This window comes from Vespula vulgaris, chromosome 6 (genome assembly GCF_905475345.1).
Source record: "Vespula vulgaris chromosome 6, iyVesVulg1.1, whole genome shotgun sequence".
NCBI classification, from domain to species: domain Eukaryota; kingdom Metazoa; phylum Arthropoda; class Insecta; order Hymenoptera; family Vespidae; genus Vespula; species Vespula vulgaris.
The window spans coordinates 5,790,624-5,811,016 of NC_066591.1; the positions used below are offsets into that span (position 1 = coordinate 5,790,624).

Consider the following 20,393-nt stretch of genomic DNA (forward strand, 5'->3'; position numbering starts at 1 on the left):
CGTTCGTTCGATGATCTAACCTGAAACAGAAAAAGAGTAAAAAAAAAGTGGAGAAAAAAATAATAAGAAGAAAGGAAAAAAAACGAAGTAGAGAAAAATAGAAAAAAATAGAAAAAGAAACGTGGAGTATTTGCGTAAGTGAACGTGAGATAAATAGAATTCCGAACGATTATTTTGCATCTTGAAAATCATTTCGCTCGAGGAAGATCAGAGTACCATTATTGAGTTCGATTTTTCCCTAGTGAAAGAACCATACCCGCCTAAGGCCCACACCCGAGGGCCCCTCCCAAGGGTCCCACCCGAAAGAAGACAGAGTAATTAATCAACAATTTAAACAATAATTTAACATAATTTGTTTAAACTATAATATGCAGCCATTCGCCCGGTAATGCTTGCGCTATATAATTATATATATATACATATATAATTTAGTTATAGATTGTAGATATAATTTAGACATAGATTTCAATATTTCGCAAGTATTACCGACCCGGGTCCCACCGCTTGGAGGTTGCTGCAGCTGGAGACCCACGGACTAACGGGGATTCTACTCTAAAATCCACGATCCGAGATGCCTTTCCGCTTCGGGAGCTTCGAGCTTCTCAGCAAACTGGAGATGTATAAAACCCCGCTTACAGATTGCTCCACCGTCCACACCGTCGGCTTCAGACATCTCGAGACACGACCGGTCGTGTCTATTTCGCTATTTCAAAGAACAAAACGAAGTCCTCGGTAGGACTAAATCTCGCGATCGCGAACACCCACGCGTGTGCCGGCCGTCACGCGCGTGAGTGTTTTCCCTATCATTCGCGTACGGAAGCAAGGAGACATACCCTTTCTGCATATAACAAAAATTATATGCAGAGAGGTTCCATTAACTTCCATGTAAAAATCCCACGATGATTGGTTCCTCGATTACCTAATCTGAAACAGACAAAGAATAATACAAGAGATGAATATAAATGCAAAAATTAAACAGGTAACATAAACTAAATATAAAAGCAAAAATTAGATATAACAAAAATTATATATAAAAGCAAAAATTAAAGAGGTAACATAAACTAAATATAAAAGTAAAAATTAAACAGGTAACATAAACTAAATATAAAAGCAAAAATTAGATATAACAAAAATTATATATAAAAGCAAAAATTAAACAGGTAACATAAACTAAATATAAAAGTAAAAATTAAACAGGTAACATAAACTAAATATAAAAGCAAAAATTAGATATAACAAAAATTAAATATAAAACCAAAAATTAAATATAAAAGCAAAAATTAAACAGGTAACATAAACTAAATATAAAAGCAAAAATTAGATATAACAAAAATTACATATAAAAGCAAAAATTAAATATAAAAGCAAAAATTAAACAGGTAACATAAAATAAATATAAAAGCAAAAATTTAATATAAAAGCAAAAATTTAATATAAAAGCAAAAATTAAAAAGATTAGAAAACTTAAATATAAGAGTAAAAATTATATGTAAAAAGACATTTAATTCAAAAATTTCTCTGTAAAAATTTAATTCCATGATGACCGATCCCTAGATGATCCCTCACTCGATGATCGCTCCCTCGATGATCTAACCTGAAACAGAAAAAGAGTTAAAAAATGATTAAAAGAAGATAAATAGAAAAGAGTAAAAGAAAAGAAGAAATGAAGAAGAGAAGAAGTGAAAAAGAGTATTTGTGTATGTTCGCGTGAGAAAAATAGAATTCTGAACGATTGATATGCATCTCGAAGATCGTTTTATTCGAAGAAAATCAGAGTACCATAATTGAGTTTGATTTTTCCTTAGTGAAAGAGCCAAACCCGCCTAAGGCCCACACCCGAGGGCCCCTCCCAAGGGTCCCACCCGAAAGAAGACAGAGTAATTAATCAACAATTTAATCAATAATTTAACATAATTTGTTTAAACTATAATATGCAGCCATTCGCCCGGTAATGCTTGCGCTATATAATTATATATATATATATACATATATAATTTAGTTATAGATTGTAGATATAATTTAGACATAGATTTCAATATTTCGCAAGTATTACCGACCCGGGTCCCACCGCTTGGAGGTTGCTGCAGCTGGAGACCCACGGACTAACGGGGATTCTACTCTAAAATCCACGATCCGAGATGCCTTTCCGCTTCGGGAGCTTCGAGCTTCTCAACAAACTGGAGATGTATAAAACTCCGCTTACAGAATGCTCCACCGTCTACACCGTCAGCTTCAGGCATCTCGAGACACGACCGGTCGTGTCTATATTTCGATTTCAATAATCAAAACGTAGTCCTCGGCAGGACTTAATCTCGCGATCGCGAACACTCACGTACGTGACGACCGAAAAATTTATGACTCTATTTCAACGAAAGACGTGATTTTATTAAAATAGAATTATGATTTTAATTAAAAATTTAAAAAGAAAAACGCGATTACTCGACTTTAATAATAAAAATGAATAAAATATTATAAAAATTCTATTCGCGTACGCGTGGCAAAGTAGAATAGGGGACGGAATGTTACGTCGTTTCTCAAATCTACATTACTACTATATAAGAGCATTTTGAGTGACAACATGGTAAAATTAAAATATGACTAAGAGCCATATTCGAAGAGTTCTGTGGAACCTTCGAATATAACTCAATAGTGTTATAGTTGCCCTCTTGAGCCACATTTTGTGGGGGCCTCTTCGACATATAGCCTCTTCTTTGCTTCGTGCCCTAACCACAACTACAGAATAAATTTCATAACTATCGTCAATACCAAAGAACTAAAACCGACCCTTATTCTAAGACGTGCAAGAAAACTAATAAATCTAACGTAACTCTAAATCAAACCTGAAACGAAAAATCGAGCAAGCATCGGAAGAGAAACGAGAATTAATTTATTAATTGCTGAAAATCCTAAGCTAAAAATTGATTAACTTATTCTGTGTTCTACGCGTTGTGATTCTACAAGTCTCTTTATCTTTTATCAACGACTCTACTCTACTTTATTCTTTCAAAAGTAATGACTCTATTGAGACTTTTCTTTTATTAATAAAATTGATTAATCTTTATATAAAAATGTATTGAAAAATCATTGGACGTTCCTTCTTACAAGCATTTATTCCAATTATTAGAAAATAAATTATACAATTTCGCTTGTAATCGAGAGACAATCCATCGCGATGTCTTCTTGCTTATTCATCATTAAAATTTGCGAATATTGCGATTCTTCACTATTTTGATGAGAGAAAATTATTTAAAAATGCATTTAAATATTTAAAATTTGAAATAATTATAATTAACGCGTTTAAGCAAGAAGACTCTATCCTGATCTAATAAATAAATCAAAAAATAACGAACCATTCACGAGTAAATCTCCGAAGAAATTTACTCGTGGTCACTCATTGCTCTTCTACTAATTAATTACAACCAATCACCCGTGCCGATTCGGACCTTTCGTCCTCGACATGATTGAGTGTCGGAGGGACTCAAAAATTAACTTACTACTTAAGAAGTTCTGCGACGGCTCCAAAACACTGGACCGCGACTTAGGTCGAAATTGAGGGTGGATGATTTGTAGTTGGTTGAAAATGAGGTAGGTCGACATCGAAGTTGGTTGAGATCCACTTCAGTGATGCACTGACTCTAATTCGCGGTAGTTATTTATTAACGAACGGTCACTGAATTTATTTCGCGAAACTCTACTATTTTTTATAAGTACAGTCTGTGTGACTGTTAAAAAATCAAAAAACTACGCGAACAAACACTGACTCTATTGACTGCATTGCGCGCAGTTCATGTAAAAGCACTTATCGTTTAAATCGCGAAACGCGAACGAACAAACACTGCTTTTATTTTTATTTTAGCAATACAAATCCTCGATTTCTTCATTGTTACATGCGCGACTGCAACGGGGTTCTGAAATATAAAAATAGAAATAAAATAGTCGGTATCACTGTTATAATAAAAGACTGTATAAATCATTCAACAAATATGTGATAGAGAAATATGCTTACTTTAAGTCTTCGTTAATACTCGCACAAATGGCATCGAGCAAAAATTTCTAAGTCCAATCCTGGAGATAGATTGTCAAAGTCCTCGATAGTGCGAAAATTTCTAAGTCCACTCCTGGAAATAGATTGTCAAAGTCCTCGATAGTGCGAAAATTTCTAAGTCCACTGGCGGAGATAGATTTTCAGTCCTCCCATAGTACAAAACTTTTTAAGTCCACTCCTGAAGATAGATTGTCAAAGTCCTCGACAGTGCGAAAATTTCTAAGTCCACTTCTGGAAATAGATTGTCAAAATCCTCGATAGTGGGAAAATTTCAAAGTCTACTGTCGGAGATAGATTGTCAAAGTCCCCCGTGAGCGCGAAATTGAAGTCTGAAACAAAAGAAATAGTATAGAATTTCGAAAATATGAGTGATAGAAACATATACTTGCCTCCACTCTTCGTTAATACTCTCTTGAATTGTATCCTGCGAAAATTTCTAAGTCCACTCCTGAAGATAGATTGTCAAAGTCCTCGACAGTGCGAAAATTTCTAAGTCCACTGGCGGAGATAGATTTTCAGTCCCTCGATAGTACGAAAATTTCTAAGTCCAATCCTGGAGATAGATTGTCAAAGTCTTCGACAGTGCGAAAATTTCTAAGTCCACTAGCGAAGATAGATTTTCAAAGTCCCCCGAGAGTGCAAAATCGAAGTCTGAAACAAATAAATAGTATAGAATTTCGAAAATATGAGTGATAGAAACATATACTTGCCTCGACTCTTCGTTAATACTCTCTTGAATTGTATCCTGCGAAAATTTCTAAGTCCACTCCTGAAGATAGATTGTCAAAGTCCTCGACAGTGCGAAAATTTCTAAGTCCACTGGCGGAGATAGATTTTCAGTCCTCCCATAGTACAAAACTTTCTAAGTCCACTCCTGAAGATAGATTGTCAAAGTCCTCGACAGTGCGAAAATTTCTAAGTCCACTTCTGGAAGTAGATTGTCAAAATCCTCGACAGTGGGAAAATTTCAAAGTCTACTGTCGGAGATAGATTGTCAAAGTACCCCGTGAGTGCGAAATTGAAGTCTGAAACAAAAGAAATAGTATAGAATTTCGAAAATATGAGTGATAGAAACATATACTTGCCTCGACTCTTCGTTAATACTCTCTCGAATTGTATCCTGCGAAAATTTCTAAGTCCACTCCTGAAGATAGATTGTCAAAGTCCTCGACAGTGCGAAAATTTCTAAGTCCACTGGCGGAGATAGATTTTCAGTCCTCCCATAGTACAAAACTTTCTAAGTCCACTCCTGAAGATAGATTGTCAAAGTCCTCGACAGTGCGAAAATTTCTAAGTCCACTGGCGGAGATAGATTTTCAGTCCTCCCATAGTACAAAACTTTCTAAGTCCACTCCTGAAGATAGATTGTCAAAGTCCTCGACAGTGCGAAAATTTCTAAGTCCACTTCTGGAAATAGATTGTCAAAATCCTCGATAGTGGGAAAATTTTAAAGTCTACTGTCGGAGATAGATTGTCAAAGTCCCCCGTGAGTGCGAAATTGAAGTCTGAAACAAAAGAAATAGTATAGAATTTCGAAAATATGAGTGATAGAAACATATACTTGCCTCGACTCTTCGTTAATACTCTCTCGAATTACATCCTGCGAAAATTTCTAAGTTCTCTCGTCGAGGTCCAAAGCACAACTGAACTAGTGACTGTAAAGGTCGGTCGAAGACCCGACTTTGTTGTCATCTCTCGAAGCCGAGTATCCCTACTCTGCATTTAAGTCTAAAATCAAAGAAGCTGTTGTATGTTTGAGTTAACTGTTCGGTAATACTTGCATGGATGGCATCCGCGAAAATTTCTAAGTTCTCTCGTCGAGGTCCAAAGCACAACTGAACTAGTAACTGCAAAGGTCGGTTCATGACCCCACTTTGTTGTCGTCTCTCGAAAGCGAGTATCCCTACTCTGCATTTAAGTCTAAAATCAAAGAAGCTGTTGTATATTTGAGTTAACTGTTCGTTAATACTTGCATGGATGGCATCCACGAAAATTTCTAAGTTCTCTCGTCGAAGTCCAAAGCACAACTGAACTAGTAACTGTAAAGGTCGGTCCAAGACCGGACTTTGTTGTCGTCTCTCGAATGCGAGTATCCCTACTCTGCATTTAAGTCTAAAATCAAAGAAGCTGTTGTATATTTGAGTTAACTGTTCGTTAATACTTGCATGGATGGCATCCACGAAAATTTCTAAGTTCTCTCGTCGAAGTCCAAAGCACAACTGAACTAGTAACTGTAAAGGTCGGTCGAATACCCGACTTTGTTGTCGTCTCTCGAAGCCGAGTATCCCTACTCTGCATTTAAGTCTAAAATCAAAGAAGCTGTTGTATATTTGAATTAACTGTTCGGTAATACTTGCATGGATGGCATCCGCGAAAATTTCTAAGTTCTCTCGTCGAGGTTCAAAGCACAACTGAACTAGTAACTGTAAAGGTCGGTCGAAGACCCGACTTTGTTGTCGTCTCTCGAAGCCGAGTATCCCTACTCTGCATTTAAGTCTAAAATCAAAGAAGCTGTTGTATATTTGAATTAACTGTTCGGTAATACTTGCATGGATGGCATCCGCGAAAATTTCTAAGTTCTCTCGTCGAGGTCCAAAGCACAACTGAACTAGTAACTGTAAAGGTCGGTCGAAGACCCGACTTTGTTGTCGTCTCTCGAAGCCGATTATCCCTACTCTGCATTTAAGTCTAAAATCAAAGAAGCTGTTGTATATTTGAATTAACTGTTCGGTAATACTTGCATGGATGGCATGCGCGAAAATTTCTAAGTTCTCTCGTCGAGGTCCAAAGCACAACTGAACTAGTAACTGTAAAGGTCGGTCGAAGACCCGACTTTGTTGTCGTCTCTCGAAGCCGAGTATCCCTACTCTGCATTTAAGTCTAAAATCAAAGAAGCTGTTGTATATTTGAGTTAACTGTTCGGTAATACTTGCATGGATGGCATCCGCCAAAATTTCTAAGTTCTCTCGTCGAGGTCCAAAGCACAACTGAACTAGTAACTGCAAAGGTCGGTTCATGACCCCACTTTGTTGTCGTCTCTCGAAAGCGAGTATCCCTACTCTGCATTTAAGTCTAAAATCAAAGAAGCTGTTGTATATTTGAATTAACTGTTCGTTAATACTTGCATGGATGGCATCCACGAAAATTTCTAAGTTCTCTCGTCGAAGTCCAAAGCACAACTGAACTAGTAACTGTAAAGGTCGGTCCAAGACCGGACTTTGTTGTCGTCTCTCGAATGCGAGTATCCCTACTCTGTATTTAAGTCTAAAATCAAAGAAGCTGTTGTATATTTGAATTAACTGTTCGGTAATACTTGCATGGATGGCATCCGCGAAAATTTCTAAGTTCTCTCGTCGAGGTCCAAAGCGCAACTGAACTAGTAACTGTAAAGGTCGGTCGAATACCCGACTTTGTTGTCGTCTCTCGAAGCCGAGTATCCCTACTCTGCATTTAAGTCTAAAATCAAAGAAGCTGTTGTATATTTGAATTAACTGTTCGGTAATACTTGCATGGATGGCATCCGCGAAAATTTCTAAGTTCTCTCGTCGAGGTCCAAAGCACAACTGAACTAGTAACTGTAAAGGTCGGTCGAATACCCGACTTTGTTGTCGTCTCTCGAAGCCGAGTATCCCTACTCTGCATTTAAGTCTAAAATCAAAGAAGCTGTTGTATATTTGAATTAACTGTTCGGTAATACTTGCATGGATGGCATCCGCGAAAATTTCTAAGTTCTCTCGTCGAGGTTCAAAGCACAACTGAACTAGTAACTGTAAAGGTCGGTCGAAGACCCGACTTTGTTGTCGTCTCTCGAAGCCGAGTATCCCTACTCTGCATTTAAGTCTAAAATCAAAGAAGCTGTTGTATATTTGAATTAACTGTTCGGTAATACTTGCATGGATGGCATCCGCGAAAATTTCTAAGTTCTCTCGTCGAGGTCCAAAGCACAACTGAACTAGTAACTGTAAAGGTCGGTCGAAGACCCGACTTTGTTGTCGTCTCTCGAAGCCGATTATCCCTACTCTGCATTTAAGTCTAAAATCAAAGAAGCTGTTGTATATTTGAATTAACTGTTCGGTAATACTTGCATGGATGGCATGCGCGAAAATTTCTAAGTTCTCTCGTCGAGGTCCAAAGCACAACTGAACTAGTAACTGTAAAGGTCGGTCGAAGACCCGACTTTGTTGTCGTCTCTCGAAGCCGAGTATCCCTACTCTGCATTTAAGTCTAAAATCAAAGAAGCTGTTGTATATTTGAGTTAACTGTTCGGTAATACTTGCATGGATGGCATCCGCGAAAATTTCTAAGTTCTCTCGTCGAGGTTCAAAGCACAACTGAACTAGTAACTGTAAAGGTCGGTCCAAGACCGGACTTTGTTGTCGTCTCTCGAATGCGAGTATCCCTACTCTGCATTTAAGTCTAAAATCAAAGAAGCTGTTGTATATTTGAGTTAACTGTTCGTTAATACTTGCATGGATGGCATCCACGAAAATTTCTAAGTTCTCTCGTCGAAGTCCAAAGCACAACTGAACTAGTAACTGTAAAGGTCGGTCGAATACCCGACTTTGTTGTCGTCTCTCGAAGCCGAGTATCCCTACTCTGCATTTAAGTCTAAAATCAAAGAAGCTGTTGTATATTTGAATTAACTGTTCGGTAATACTTGCATGGATGGCATCCGCGAAAATTTCTAAGTTCTCTCGTCGAGGTTCAAAGCACAACTGAACTAGTAACTGTAAAGGTCGGTCGAAGACCCGACTTTGTTGTCGTCTCTCGAAGCCGATTATCCCTACTCTGCATTTAAGTCTAAAATCAAAGAAGCTGTTGTATATTTGAATTAACTGTTCGTTAATACTTGCATGGATGGCATCCACGAAAATTTCTAAGTTCTCTCGTCGAAGTCCAAAGCACAACTGAACTAGTAACTGTAAAGGTCGGTCGAATACCCGACTTTGTTGTCGTCTCTCGAAGCCGAGTATCCCTACTCTGCATTTAAGTCTAAAATCAAAGAAGCTGTTGTATATTTGAATTAACTGTTCGTTAATACTTGCATGGATGGCATCCACGAAAATTTCTAAGTTCTCTCGTCGAAGTCCAAAGCACAACTGAACTAGTAACTGTAAAGGTCGGTCGAATACCCGACTTTGTTGTCGTCTCTCGAAGCCGAGTATCCCTACTCTGCATTTAAGTCTAAAATCAAAGAAGCTGTTGTATATTTGAATTAACTGTTCGGTAATACTTGCATGGATGGCATCCGCGAAAATTTCTAAGTTCTCTCGTCGAGGTCCAAAGCACAACTGAACTAGTAACTGTAAAGGTCGGTCGAAGACCCGACTTTGTTGTCGTCTCTCGAAGCCGATTATCCCTACTCTGCATTTAAGTCTAAAATCAAAGAAGCTGTTGTATATTTGAATTAACTGTTCGGTAATACTTGCATGGATGGCATGCGCGAAAATTTCTAAGTTCTCTCGTCGAGGTCCAAAGCACAACTGAACTAGTAACTGTAAAGGTCGGTCGAAGACCCGACTTTGTTGTCGTCTCTCGAAGCCGAGTATCCCTACTCTGCATTTAAGTCTAAAATCAAAGAAGCTGTTGTATATTTGAGTTAACTGTTCGGTAATACTTGCATGGATGGCATCCGCCAAAATTTCTAAGTTCTCTCGTCGAGGTCCAAAGCACAACTGAACTAGTAACTGCAAAGGTCGGTTCATGACCCCACTTTGTTGTCGTCTCTCGAAAGCGAGTATCCCTACTCTGCATTTAAGTCTAAAATCAAAGAAGCTGTTGTATATTTGAATTAACTGTTCGTTAATACTTGCATGGATGGCATCCACGAAAATTTCTAAGTTCTCTCGTCGAAGTCCAAAGCACAACTGAACTAGTAACTGTAAAGGTCGGTCCAAGACCGGACTTTGTTGTCGTCTCTCGAATGCGAGTATCCCTACTCTGTATTTAAGTCTAAAATCAAAGAAGCTGTTGTATATTTGAATTAACTGTTCGGTAATACTTGCATGGATGGCATCCGCGAAAATTTCTAAGTTCTCTCGTCGAGGTCCAAAGCACAACTGAACTAGTAACTGTAAAGGTCGGTCGAAGACCCGACTTTGTTGTCGTCTCTCGAAGCCGAGTATCCCTACTCTGCATTTAAGTCTAAAATCAAAGAAGCTGTTGTATATTTGAATTAACTGTTCGGTAATACTTGCATGGATGGCATCCGCGAAAATTTCTAAGTTCTCTCGTCGAGGTTCAAAGCACAACTGAACTAGTAACTGTAAAGGTCGGTCGAAGACCCGACTTTGTTGTCGTCTCTCGAAGCCGAGTATCCCTACTCTGCATTTAAGTCTAAAATCAAAGAAGCTGTTGTATATTTGAATTAACTGTTCGGTAATACTTGCATGGATGGCATCCGCGAAAATTTCTAAGTTCTCTCGTCGAGGTCCAAAGCACAACTGAACTAGTAACTGTAAAGGTCGGTCGAAGACCCGACTTTGTTGTCGTCTCTCGAAGCCGATTATCCCTACTCTGCATTTAAGTCTAAAATCAAAGAAGCTGTTGTATATTTGAATTAACTGTTCGGTAATACTTGCATGGATGGCATCCGCGAAAATTTCTAAGTTCTCTCGTCGAGGTCCAAAGCACAACTGAACTAGTAACTGTAAAGGTCGGTCGAAGACCCGACTTTGTTGTCGTCTCTCGAAGCCGAGTATCCCTACTCTGCATTTAAGTCTAAAATCAAAGAAGCTGTTGTATATTTGAGTTAACTGTTCGGTAATACTTGCATGGATGGCATCCGCCAAAATTTCTAAGTTCTCTCGTCGAGGTCCAAAGCACAACTGAACTAGTAACTGCAAAGGTCGGTTCATGACCCCACTTTGTTGTCGTCTCTCGAAAGCGAGTATCCCTACTCTGCATTTAAGTCTAAAATCAAAGAAGCTGTTGTATATTTGAATTAACTGTTCGTTAATACTTGCATGGATGGCATCCACGAAAATTTCTAAGTTCTCTCGTCGAAGTCCAAAGCACAACTGAACTAGTAACTGTAAAGGTCGGTCGAAGACCCGACTTTGTTGTCGTCTCTCGAAGCCGATTATCCCTACTCTGCATTTAAGTCTAAAATCAAAGAAGTTGTTGTATATTTGAATTAACTGTTCGGTAATACTTGCATGGATGGCATCCGCGAAAATTTCTAAGTTCTCTCGTCGAGGTCCAAAGCACAACTGAACTAGTAACTGTAAAGGTCGGTCGAAGACCCGACTTTGTTGTCGTCTCTCGAAGCCGATTATCCCTACTCTGCATTTAAGTCTAAAATCAAAGAAGCTGTTGTATATTTGAATTAACTGTTCGGTAATACTTGCATGGATGGCATGCGCGAAAATTTCTAAGTTCTCTCGTCGAGGTCCAAAGCACAACTGAACTAGTAACTGTAAAGGTCGGTCGAAGACCCGACTTTGTTGTCGTCTCTCGAAGCCGAGTATCCCTACTCTGCATTTAAGTCTAAAATCAAAGAAGCTGTTGTATATTTGAGTTAACTGTTCGGTAATACTTGCATGGATGGCATCCGCGAAAATTTCTAAGTTCTCTCGTCGAGGTTCAAAGCACAACTGAACTAGTAACTGTAAAGGTCGGTCCAAGACCGGACTTTGTTGTCGTCTCTCGAATGCGAGTATCCCTACTCTGCATTTAAGTCTAAAATCAAAGAAGCTGTTGTATATTTGAGTTAACTGTTCGTTAATACTTGCATGGATGGCATCCACGAAAATTTCTAAGTTCTCTCGTCGAAGTCCAAAGCACAACTGAACTAGTAACTGTAAAGGTCGGTCGAATACCCGACTTTGTTGTCGTCTCTCGAAGCCGAGTATCCCTACTCTGCATTTAAGTCTAAAATCAAAGAAGCTGTTGTATATTTGAATTAACTGTTCGGTAATACTTGCATGGATGGCATCCGCGAAAATTTCTAAGTTCTCTCGTCGAGGTTCAAAGCACAACTGAACTAGTAACTGTAAAGGTCGGTCGAAGACCCGACTTTGTTGTCGTCTCTCGAAGCCGATTATCCCTACTCTGCATTTAAGTCTAAAATCAAAGAAGCTGTTGTATATTTGAATTAACTGTTCGTTAATACTTGCATGGATGGCATCCACGAAAATTTCTAAGTTCTCTCGTCGAAGTCCAAAGCACAACTGAACTAGTAACTGTAAAGGTCGGTCGAATACCCGACTTTGTTGTCGTCTCTCGAAGCCGAGTATCCCTACTCTGCATTTAAGTCTAAAATCAAAGAAGCTGTTGTATATTTGAATTAACTGTTCGTTAATACTTGCATGGATGGCATCCACGAAAATTTCTAAGTTCTCTCGTCGAAGTCCAAAGCACAACTGAACTAGTAACTGTAAAGGTCGGTCGAATACCCGACTTTGTTGTCGTCTCTCGAAGCCGAGTATCCCTACTCTGCATTTAAGTCTAAAATCAAAGAAGCTGTTGTATATTTGAATTAACTGTTCGGTAATACTTGCATGGATGGCATCCGCGAAAATTTCTAAGTTCTCTCGTCGAGGTCCAAAGCACAACTGAACTAGTAACTGTAAAGGTCGGTCGAAGACCCGACTTTGTTGTCGTCTCTCGAAGCCGAGTATCCCTACTCTGCATTTAAGTCTAAAATCAAAGAAGCTGTTGTATATTTGAATTAACTGTTCGGTAATACTTGCATGGATGGCATGCGCGAAAATTTCTAAGTTCTCTCGTCGAGGTCCAAAGCACAACTGAACTAGTAACTGTAAAGGTCGGTCGAAGACCCGACTTTGTTGTCGTCTCTCGAAGCCGAGTATCCCTACTCTGCATTTAAGTCTAAAATCAAAGAAGCTGTTGTATATTTGAGTTAACTGTTCGGTAATACTTGCATGGATGGCATCCGCCAAAATTTCTAAGTTCTCTCGTCGAGGTCCAAAGCACAACTGAACTAGTAACTGCAAAGGTCGGTTCATGACCCCACTTTGTTGTCGTCTCTCGAAAGCGAGTATCCCTACTCTGCATTTAAGTCTAAAATCAAAGAAGCTGTTGTATATTTGAATTAACTGTTCGTTAATACTTGCATGGATGGCATCCACGAAAATTTCTAAGTTCTCTCGTCGAAGTCCAAAGCACAACTGAACTAGTAACTGTAAAGGTCGGTCCAAGACCGGACTTTGTTGTCGTCTCTCGAATGCGAGTATCCCTACTCTGTATTTAAGTCTAAAATCAAAGAAGCTGTTGTATATTTGAATTAACTGTTCGGTAATACTTGCATGGATGGCATCCGCGAAAATTTCTAAGTTCTCTCGTCGAGGTCCAAAGCACAACTGAACTAGTAACTGTAAAGGTCGGTCGAATACCCGACTTTGTTGTCGTCTCTCGAAGCCGAGTATCCCTACTCTGCATTTAAGTCTAAAATCAAAGAAGCTGTTGTATATTTGAATTAACTGTTCGGTAATACTTGCATGGATGGCATCCGCGAAAATTTCTAAGTTCTCTCGTCGAGGTTCAAAGCACAACTGAACTAGTAACTGTAAAGGTCGGTCGAAGACCCGACTTTGTTGTCGTCTCTCGAAGCCGAGTATCCCTACTCTGCATTTAAGTCTAAAATCAAAGAAGCTGTTGTATATTTGAATTAACTGTTCGGTAATACTTGCATGGATGGCATCCGCGAAAATTTCTAAGTTCTCTCGTCGAGGTCCAAAGCACAACTGAACTAGTAACTGTAAAGGTCGGTCGAAGACCCGACTTTGTTGTCGTCTCTCGAAGCCGATTATCCCTACTCTGCATTTAAGTCTAAAATCAAAGAAGCTGTTGTATATTTGAATTAACTGTTCGGTAATACTTGCATGGATGGCATGCGCGAAAATTTCTAAGTTCTCTCGTCGAGGTCCAAAGCACAACTGAACTAGTAACTGTAAAGGTCGGTCGAAGACCCGACTTTGTTGTCGTCTCTCGAAGCCGAGTATCCCTACTCTGCATTTAAGTCTAAAATCAAAGAAGCTGTTGTATATTTGAGTTAACTGTTCGGTAATACTTGCATGGATGGCATCCGCCAAAATTTCTAAGTTCTCTCGTCGAGGTCCAAAGCACAACTGAACTAGTAACTGCAAAGGTCGGTTCATGACCCCACTTTGTTGTCGTCTCTCGAAAGCGAGTATCCCTACTCTGCATTTAAGTCTAAAATCAAAGAAGCTGTTGTATATTTGAATTAACTGTTCGTTAATACTTGCATGGATGGCATCCACGAAAATTTCTAAGTTCTCTCGTCGAAGTCCAAAGCACAACTGAACTAGTAACTGTAAAGGTCGGTCGAAGACCCGACTTTGTTGTCGTCTCTCGAAGCCGATTATCCCTACTCTGCATTTAAGTCTAAAATCAAAGAAGTTGTTGTATATTTGAATTAACTGTTCGGTAATACTTGCATGGATGGCATCCGCGAAAATTTCTAAGTTCTCTCGTCGAGGTCCAAAGCACAACTGAACTAGTAACTGTAAAGGTCGGTCGAAGACCCGACTTTGTTGTCGTCTCTCGAAGCTGAGTATCCCTACTCTGCATTTAAGTCTAAAATCAAAGAAGCTGTTGTATATTTGAGTTAACTGTTCGGTAATACTTGCATGGATGGCATCCGCCAAAATTTCTAAGTTCTCTCGTCGAGGTCCAAAGCACAACTGAACTAGTAACTGCAAAGGTCGGTTCATAACCCCACTTTGTTGTCGTCTCTCGAAAGCGAGTATCCCTACTCTGCATTTAAGTCTAAAATCAAAGAAGCTGTTGAATATTTGAATTAACTGTTCGTTAATACTTGCATGGATGGCATCTGCGAAAATTTCTAAGTTCCCTTGTCGAGGTCCAAAGCACAACTGAACTAGTAACTGCAAAGGTCGGTTCATGACCCCACTTTGTTGTCGTCTCTCGAAAGCGAGTATCCCTACTCTGCATTTAAGTCTAAAATCAAAGAAGCTGTTGTATATTTGAATTAACTGTTCGTTAATACTTGCATGGATGGCATCCGCGAAAATTTCTAAGTTTTCTCGTCGGAGTCCAAGGCACAACTGCACTAGTAACCGTAAAGGTTTGTCAAAGACCTGATTTTGTTGTCCTCACGGGTTGGAGAATATCCTCACCTCCCGATTTTATTCTAAAATAAAATAATTCGTGTGAAATAATGAAAGAATGAGTGATCGCATAACGAACTTACATTAACTCTTCGTTATTACTTGCAGAGAACGCGTATTGCGAGAACTGCGGTGTGTACACGTCGAAGTTCAAAGCACAATTGTATCAGTGACTGTCAAAGTCGGTCAAATGTCTGATTTATTGTCATCACGGATGGGAAATTATTCCCACTTCACGATTTAATTCTGAAATAAAATAAATCGTATAGATTATTAAAAGAATGAGAGATGTAATAATATACTTACATTAACTCTTCTGTATTACTTGTGGAGAATGCGTACTCCGAGAACTGCGATGTGAACGCGTCGAAATTCGAAGCAAGACTGGACCATTAACTGTCAAAGTCGGTGAAAGGTCCGACTGTGTTGTCACGAGTGGGAGAGTATCCCCCATTACACCATTTAATTCTAAAATAAAAATAATTATGTACTTACGTTAACTCTTCGTTATTACTTGCGGGGAACGCATCCTATGAGTACTGCAATGTGCACTCGTCGGCGTATAAAAGGAAACTAACAAAATAATAGTCAAAGTAAATAAAAGTCATATATGTTCTTATTACACAAGGCCAATGATCGCGGAACGAAAATTTTTAAGTATTAAAATTATAAACCAAAATTATTTTGTTTCTCTCGCGTTGTCATCTTTGTAATGTTAAACAAATGTACTATTGTTTAAATATTAATGTTTTGTATTGAGCGAATATTAAAAAATATTTAAATAAATGTAAAATTAGCGAAAGTATTATATTTTAAGCTTTCGTTTTCGAAATGAAAGAGCTGTGATACTCATTCATCGGCGTACAAAGGGAAACTAACAAAATAATCATCAAAGTAAATAAAAGTCGTATATGTTTGTTACACCAAACCAATGATGCCGAGACGAAAATTTCGAAGTATTAACATATTAAATTGAAATTATTTTGTTTCTCGTATGATATGGTCTTTGTGTTGTTAAATGAATGTATTATTGTTTAAATATTAATTTTTTTTTATTGCGTGTACGTAAACCTATATTTATATGAGGCCGCGTTCGCAAGTCAGGGCATCATCGCGTTAAAAAGATATTCGCGAAAATAAAATCAGCCTTTCGCGTCGCACTTTTTTTTCAATTTTCCTGTTTTATTTTCATAATATTTATATTTCTCTCATTTTTTAATGATGCTCTGATCAATAATTTTGCATTAATAGTTGTGATCGATTGATATTTTGTATTACATTTGATCTTCATATACGATCATATACACTCACACATACGCACGTACACAGAGGTATATGATCATATTTATATGTATATATATATATATATATATATATATATATATATATATCATACATATATATATACATACATACATACATACATACATATAGAGGTATACGATATATAAAAGTAACACACACGCCATCTCCGGATTTCTCTACACATATTACGTACACACTTTTAATTGGGTTCAATAATAATATGATCTCACTTTTTTCAGATTTCTAAAAATTTCCCGAACTACACACAGAGCATTGGATATACCAATTTATACATCTCTTTGTTACTTACAGGTAAGTTTATCTTATTTTAATACATATAGCAAGGCTTAATAGAGAGAGATAGGTAACATACAATATGGAGGTCATATTAGGTCGTGTATCTCGATGCGATATTAAAACAAAAACAATCGAGCGTTCGAACTTCCTCAAGGCTAGAGGAGAGATGTTTATTCCCATATAACATTTAGACGAGTACAGATCTACGAAAGCACTAATTAATTTTATTTTAATTATGCATTTTATTACAAAACTTCTTTATTCTAACTTTATCACGATTACTTTAATATTATAGAAATTTTATTGTCTCATGGGATGGTATAGAAATTCTTATACTTTTTATGTTATTCGTCATCAAATTTACTCCTTCAGCTATTATTTTATTTCAGAATTATTACATATCATGATAGAATTTATTACATTTTTATTAACGATCAGGTTTCCGTATGCAGTTACCTCCAAGTTTTGAGAACTGAGCAATCGATATTGTTCGGCTTTGTATCTTAAGATACAAAGCGAGCAATGTTATTTTTATTAATATCACGATTTTCAGGTTAAATATATTTTCTATTCTACGTATATTCACCATTATATGCGCATATTTTAAAATTAAAAATCTGTTTTTATATAGATATACTGAGCTTCATAACGAAGAAAGAAAGATAACATACAAATAATAGCGTTGAGTTCCCCACTAATTGCCAAATAATTCTTGGAAATGAACCCAGCAAGAAAGAAAAGAAAAACAATGACAGTGATCATATTCTACTATACGTATATCTATACATATATATATTTGTATACGCTGTACTAGACGAAACACTTGGGAACTATCAACAATACACATGTATACAATCGAAGGATAACCAAGAGGACGACCTTTCTAGTTCATCTGTACTCAGTTCTTGATTGTGTCAGCAGCCGTCCAGACGTGTTCAGACTTGCTCCTGCTTTGTTAATATCGGTTCGTCTAATTTCACATTTTCATTATATATAATATTTTATAAGTTTGATTTAATCATTTACGATTCATTAATCTTATTTTATATCATATTAGATTTCAATATACACTATTATATGTTGCATATCCGACTCACATTTTCACATATGTGGACAGATTTATGTATATAGATTGACTTAATCGTTTTCTATATTAATAATCTTTTTGAATTTTGTCATATTTAATTAATGTTGAAAATAATCGATAACAATTATCATGTAATTTCTATTACTCTTTCTTCTATACGTACTATATATAGAAGTAACTTTTAAGAAACTTTAAGACGCGTCACGTATATGCATATATAAATTATATGTAATCTGTACATACACTCATATGTTTATACATATTCATATACAATTTTATTCTATATTAATAATAGTTTGAATATTTTCAGGTTATTATTCATCATATTGGCCAATATAATATTCATCAATTTGTCTGGACGTCTACACATTTGATAGCAGTTCTCATATACTTCCTCCTGCTCTTCATATATAAGTATACGCAGTAAGTTTATGGTTAAAATATTTTTATTTCATTTCAATTAATATAAAAAATTCGATATTAATTCTAACGAACTATCTACTGTACTATATGATTTCGAGTCTTCTATAGTAGTCCTGTTATAAGTTTCTATGCTCTATTATATCCAGAACTTTTATTATATAATATTTTATATGTTTTTAAAGAAATTTATATATGGATCTCCATACGCAGCTACCTCCTTGTGGTGGGATCCGGAAATCGGTATTGCGAACGTTCGTATATTTTATATTATACAACGTACGCACTACCGGGCCAAAGGCTGACGTTCGGTGTATTAGGAAATAATTTTGATTAAATATTAATTTATTAAAAATTTGTTGAAACAATTCAAAACATTTGTTGAAATAATTTTGATTAAATATTAATTTATTAAACATTTGTTCAATTTTACATTGAATTTAAGGAATATTAAGAAACACCGAGAATAATGAAAATGTAATTAAAGTATAATAAAAGTTAAATTAAAATAGAATAAAATTTCAAGATGCGTTTAATCGTTTAATTAATATTATAAATATTATAATTTCAATTTTACTGCTCCTTGTCTAGTTTTACTTTAATGCTATATCTATTCTGATTTAGAGGTATCCACGCAATTAGTATACTTCTGTGAACATATCTCTATCGCGATTATATCTATTTTTAAACGATAGATACAACGCGATCTTGATCGTTTGCTTTTACATATTCATTCATTTTAATATAGCTTACAAGTTTTGCAGTTACATCTTTTGAATAGTACTTTTTTTTATTATTATAGCATACAAAGGATGTAATATAAATTTATGATTTAAAAACATGTAATTTGAATAATGTGATATGATATTTAATATTGAATATTTAATATTTAATATATAATATTTCATACGATATAAATTGTAGAAATAAACGCCACAGCTTGCTTTAACAATTTTTATTCAACAGGTCTTCAGTTGTAGATCGCGCGCAATGCGATTTTAGAGTCAGTGCTTGTGCGAAACAGTTTGATTATTTTGCAACCGTATAGGTTGCTTTAAAAATAAAATAAAATAAAATCGCGAATTAGAGTCAGTGTTGTTCGCCGTTTAGAATTTCTCGGTCGCGTTAGTAAATCAAAAAACAAGAATTTATGTCATATTCTTGTTAAAATCATATGTTCGCCGTGTTGTTAGAATCATTAACACACTTTCGGCCTATTCGGGAGAAGAGGATTGCGTTGCGATAAATATTGTAATGGTCGAAAGTGTGAACTTAAAAATTCATCCTCTTCATCTTTACCGACGATTGTAAAGCTTCGTTTGGATAAAATTACACGTAAGTATTTTTCTTTATTTTAATCATTACTTCTCATTCATCAATAAGTTCATAGTTTTTTTTTTTACTATTTCCATTCATTAAAGATATTCCTTTTAATATGAAATATATAACTAATCATTTTTTGTGCCTTATTAATTACAGATCAATCAACGATTCAACGATTCAACGATTCAACGATTCAACGATTCAACGATTCAACGATAATTTCAACCAACTTCACGACATCATTCGACCTCCTACGAGGGGGACGAGTGTTTTGGAGCCATCGCAGAACTTCTTAAGTAGTGAGTGAAAAGTTTAAAGTTCCTCTGGTACCCATCATGCCGAGGATGAAAGGTCCTTATCGGCACGGGTCACTGGTTGTATTCGCAGACGTCCCATGTCCGAAACGAGCAAAAGTGTCCGTGATTAAGATCTTTGATTTTATTCACGAGTGATCCCTATATGTTTAATTAGATATTTTCTTGTGCATATTTTATTATTATTATTATATACATATATCTAGATCAGGCCAGGGTCTTCTTGTTTCAAAGTCGTTTAATCTACAGTGCTGTTTATTAGCACTTTTTTCTCTTTTCGTTTTTGCTCGCGATATTATTAATGAAATCGGGCATTCATTTACCCGATTTCGGTATAAAGCATATAACGTGGTTTACGTTACATGCATTGCTTCGTACTTAGTCCATTTAATCGCGATTTACTTCGATATTTCGAAATATCGATTTACCAACAAATGAGCAAGAAGACAAACCCCTTTCGCGACGGATAGATTCTGGCAGTTAAGTGG

At 36.7% G+C, this 20,393-nt stretch overlaps 2 long non-coding RNA genes across 25 annotated transcripts; both read left to right on the forward strand.

The window, feature by feature from the left end:
- Positions 1 to 1,484: 1,484 nt before the first annotated feature.
- LOC127064731 (uncharacterized) lies at positions 1,485 to 15,904 on the forward strand. 24 transcript variants are annotated; one of them, XR_007781785.1, is made up of 8 exons: positions 1,485 to 5,708; positions 6,477 to 6,668; positions 7,437 to 8,012; positions 8,589 to 8,747; positions 9,516 to 10,508; positions 11,853 to 12,044; positions 12,621 to 14,507; positions 14,892 to 15,901. It is a non-coding gene; the product is annotated as an uncharacterized LOC127064731 (long non-coding RNA). The 24 variants fall into 24 exon arrangements; XR_007781790.1 differs by lacking the exon at positions 1,485 to 5,708 and adding an exon at positions 11,244 to 11,276 and having other exon boundaries at positions 6,292 to 6,668; positions 9,516 to 10,283; positions 14,892 to 15,903; XR_007781796.1 differs by lacking the exon at positions 1,485 to 5,708 and having other exon boundaries at positions 6,292 to 6,668; positions 12,621 to 13,547; positions 13,932 to 14,507; positions 14,892 to 15,902.
- Positions 15,905 to 16,590: 686 nt separating this feature from the next.
- Positions 16,591 to 18,275, forward strand: LOC127064738 (uncharacterized). The gene is made up of 3 exons (XR_007781818.1): positions 16,591 to 16,776; positions 17,393 to 17,725; positions 18,159 to 18,275. It is a non-coding gene; the product is annotated as an uncharacterized LOC127064738 (long non-coding RNA).
- The last annotated feature ends 2,118 nt before the right edge of the window (positions 18,276 to 20,393 follow it).